Genomic DNA, 5,000 nt, shown 5'->3' on the forward strand with positions numbered 1-5,000 from the left:
GACAGCCGACAACTGATGAAAGGTCGTTTCTGTGTGTTTACTTGTCCTGATTTCCATTTTTTTCTCTCATTGTTTACGTATTTAACTCTTGTGTCTACGTATTGCCTACGTTGTTTACACAGTTGGTTACGTCCCGTACCCATATATGCATAAATATATACATTATTTATTAATATCTATGTGCGTGTGTGTGTGTAATAAAGGTGGTTTATTCGCAATTTACAACCGAAAAGCAGAAGTATAGACGTCACTAAAGTGACAAAGGATACTAGTTAGCACCATCATTGCTAGAAATAAGAGTCAAAGCAACTCATAGTCACGAGAAAGCCACTAACGAGCTTTAATCAAATGCGAAATCACTGGTGACCCAGCTATGCCCCGAATGCTGTAGGGAACTTTGCCTCCCTTGCTTGTCATAATATATATATATATATGTGTGTGTGTGTGTAGAGAGAGAGAGAGATAATGAGATTACTATGTCCATCGAAATCGGACATTCGACGTATAAGTAAAAACATTATAGGGAGAGTAATGTCCAAAATAAAAACTAGGATTGGAGTTTCATTGTGGTCTTGTACTCAGGAGTTTAGAGGATGGTTTATGAGAATAGAGGAAACTAAAAAGTCTAAATTTATACAATTAGATAGCTACTATTCCGTGATTAATCGTATAGCACTAAACAAAGCTCTTATTTTCGCAATGAAAAACTGTAGTTTATCTAAGACAGACGTAGACATAATTTTAGTAGCTCGTCAAACTGTTACGATAACAAACTATGGACGAGATCAGAGAGGGCTAATTCCTTTGATATAACCATGGGGTCGAGTGACTCGGCTCAAGTAACAGATTGTTGGAATCTTCCTTTTATCTGAGGTCAAATCAGAATTCCCCCAGGTAACGGGTAGTCTGTACAGAGACAATGTTCTTTTCCTATTAAAAACTGAACAAAAGTTGAGATAGGATGATATAGAAAAGTACTTCATAAATGTTTTAGATGTTTCGGCCTTTCTATTACCATAGACTTTAATTACCGTAAGGTAAACTTTCTAGATGCGACTTTTAATTTAGAAAGTAGCCTGTATGAACTATACCATAAGACTAATGAGTGCTTAAGATACATAAATGTCAATTCCAATCATCCACTATCCATAACCAAGAGAATAATTAAGAACATAGCCACCAGAATATCAAGATTATCAATCACAGAGGAAATATTCAACCAACATGTACCATACTACAATGAAGTGCTACCTAGCGCCGGATATAAAGGAAAAATCAAGTTTGAAAATAACGAAACACCAAATAACAATAACACAAATGCAAATAAGGTAGAATACACACATAACACGAATGACATCAACAATAGCAATAAAAAGGGAAAACCCGACGAACAAAGGAAAGATAGAAGGAAAAAAAGATATAACCCCAAAGAATAGAAATAATTGGAATACAGACGCACACAATCGCAGCAACACAGAAAATAGGTTCAAGGAACCAAACAAAAGGTACAAAAATCCGGATGTCCTAGGGTATAATCCAGTTTTTGGAATCCAAATATCATCAAAGACAAGTAAGCAATTCATTGCAGCATTAAATAGATGCTTTCCTAAAACACATAAATACAACCGTTTATTCAAGGAGCACACAGTGACAATATCGTACACAACATGGAGTACTATATGCATAAATACAACAACAGGAAATTAAACATACAAACAACGTCTGCTGGCAGAGAACAAACAAATCAAAACATCATAGGATTTAAGGCCAATAACAAAAATAAACAACAGATAGACTGCAAGAATTCAGATAACGCAAAAAACGGTGGCAATAAAATTTAAATAAATCATCAAAAGAGACTCAACAAAAAAGATTGCCGATTCCACAATGCTCCAGACACTAAACATCAAACAGAACATCATGAAAACAGAATCAAAAGGTCACCAGATAAGCATAATAATAATAATAGTACAAACAACTGTACATGCCGTAGAAAATCCTCTTGTCCACTCATGAACCAATGTGTCCAAAAAACATGGTATACAAATGCACAGTCTCCACATCCCAACATAAATACGTGTACATAGGTGCCACGGAAAACCAGTTCAAAGTCCGTTATCGCAACCACATCTCGTCATTCCGAAAAATAAACAGACGACACGCAACTTCACTGGTGGACCTCATATGGGGAGTGAAAGAATCAAAAATTAAATACGAAATGTAATGGTCAATAATTTAAAAAATTCACTATCCGACAAATGTGACATTTGCCTTGGGGAAGCATTGAGTATATTGCTGAGTAATGAGAACCTGGTAAACAAGTATGATGAGAAAATTCCAAGGTGTAACCACTGCGCCAAATATACATTTTCAAGATGGAACAGTGTATAAAAATTATAATAATCATTATGAATATGGGGGATATATGTATATGCGTCTATGTATGGGTGTTAATGTGTTTGTTGACCGGTGTGTGTGTGTATATACGTACGTATATATGTATATATGTGCGTGTGTGTGTGAGAGAGAGAGTATATGTATGTATGGGGACGCCAAGAGATATAGTTGTGTGTCTATGTGTGTCAGTTATTATATATGTATGAGCGTATGTGTGAGTGTATTTGCGAAATAATAAAATTTATCATGAGTAACATAACGTGAAACAAAGTGGACAGCCAATGTATACAATGCCGCTCATGTCGAGCGTGTAGATGCGTGTGTTGACAGCGAGCAGAATGGAACTTCCAGCGTCTACAAGATTCAAAAGAGCCAGTTGGATGTTTTAGTATCAAAGCCAAATATTTACTTACAGGAACATCAATTACATATCACCTGAGGAGATACATCTGGATCCCATTATGCAGGTAAACCGTTGCTTAATTGAAATCCTGTGTATATGTGGGTCTATGTTGTATCAAATCATGTGTAGTGTTTATTAAATAGCTGTCTAAACGTACTCCTTCCTGTCGACTCTATTCAATTTTAATTTTTCACACACTATGAATGCCTAAACCTAGACTTCGAAGGTGAACAAGCCTCTATTTTATATACATGTGTAAGCGCGCACGCACGCACGCACGCACGCACACACACACATACACACACACACACACACACATTCACACATTCACACATTCACACACACACACACATACATTCATACACACGTATATATACATGTTTAAATGCGAACATTCATAGATACATATTTATTTACTGATTATTCTTTTTGTTTATGGCACCATCGATTTTATTCCTGATTCAGTAAGTTAAAGAGAAGATGGAGGAGTTGTGGTGTTCAAGACGCAATTTTAGTTACATCATGTCATGATTTACAGTCAAAGAATATATTAATACTGTAAATAATCTGTCGTACTGTAAATTCATTATTCACTCTTCCAAATACTGATGTAATTTCAAGTTCACTTTAATGATTACTCGAAGGAAAACCAAGTCTTCTCTCCCCCTAACCTGAACCCGTATTAACCATTTCGCCGTCCTTCTACTTCTCTGGAATTAAATCTGTGTCTATGTCATTCCTGCACCTGTCAACTTTCAATACTTTAAGTGGAACATCAAGTGGAATATCACTGGTCTTGGAGGAAACATTGTCCCTTTTTACCTGCTCAAACCATGAAAATGACCCCTTCCTGCAGACTTGGAAAGACCATGGATACACCTCTTCTTACACACCAAGCAAAATACACTCATCATCCTGTCACTGTAACTATATTTCGTTGGATAAGATAAATGAATCAACTCTTTATCATTTAACAGTCGATTCAGGTTCTATAGTATCTGTTTGTATACAACTATAGTTGAGTATGACGGTTAGTGATATTTCGATTCCTCTTTGGAAATGTTTCACTTTTTATAGATTCATGATGCTGTTGAGAACGGGATGACTCGAAAAGTCAGTATCTATGTGAAGGATAGTGACTAAATTTTACAGACGGCAATACCTTTGTCATGAAGTAAATTCTAGGTAATAAGGACCACCATCCTCGTTGTACTTGTATTCATAATTCTTTGTCAAAGGAACCAAAATTACTACATAGCATTTCTCTCAAACATCGTCTAACTATTTTGAAGAATATAACATTCTCTCTCACAAGCAGTAGTACAGTAACAAGGATTTGAACTCAATATTTAATAGTTTCAAACACAAAAAGAGCAGCAAAATAGTATCATGTACAATAACTATATCATAGTTACATGCGCGTGCGCATGTGTGTGCGGTGTTCCGAATATATAGAGGCACATAATTTTAGGTATTTCAACTATTGAATGCCTAAAACAGTTTAACGCATTCACAGACAGTTCACATTAGCACAAATTCTATTTTTTCCTTTATTCGAGGCTGCTGCACCAAAAACATTTTCAAATACCATCATTTTAAAAGCAAAATATTTTTGTTCATATTCGGAAACTGTTTTCCTTCGGCAGAATTGCTAGGATAAACATGTGGGAAATGATAACGATCGCCTTTCAACACATTCCTGGCAAAACCTTGACGCCTACATTTACTATTCTCCAAGAAATTCTTCAGAAATGAAAACAAAGAAATTTCCTCATTCCTTTGATGTTTTCGCTATAGTGTTTTTCTTGTTGATAGAGCTGAAGAAAGGACACGTCTCTTAATTGCAGCCGAGCCTGATGTCTTGAAATAACACCGGATTCTATAATTTTACTCTTAAACTATTTTGTAGATTTTGGCTGAAATGAATCTCAATATCAAGTAATGACAATCCGTGGGCTATAGAATACAAATACAAGATAGGACGACATTAACTGCACTCTTTGAAATTATCAAGTAGGTTTATTCACAAGTAAAGATTGCATTCTTCGACGCTTTATGCACACACACACACACACACACACACGCGCGCGCGCACACACACACATTTATATACATGGTAAATGAAAGATAGAAGATGGAATAAACGAGAATTTTTATTTAACATATACATAACGAACACTGTGAAAGTGGCCGTGCTTTA

At 35.7% G+C, this 5,000-nt stretch overlaps 1 protein-coding gene across 4 annotated transcripts in view; it reads right to left on the bottom strand.

The window, feature by feature from the left end:
- Positions 1-5,000, bottom strand: part of LOC115217863 (ADAMTS-like protein 4) — a 442,200-nt gene that overhangs the window by 324,990 nt on the left and 112,210 nt on the right. The window lies entirely within an intron of this gene.

The sequence above is a fragment of the Octopus sinensis genome, linkage group LG12, assembly GCF_006345805.1.
Source record: "Octopus sinensis linkage group LG12, ASM634580v1, whole genome shotgun sequence".
Taxonomy (NCBI): domain Eukaryota; kingdom Metazoa; phylum Mollusca; class Cephalopoda; order Octopoda; family Octopodidae; genus Octopus; species Octopus sinensis.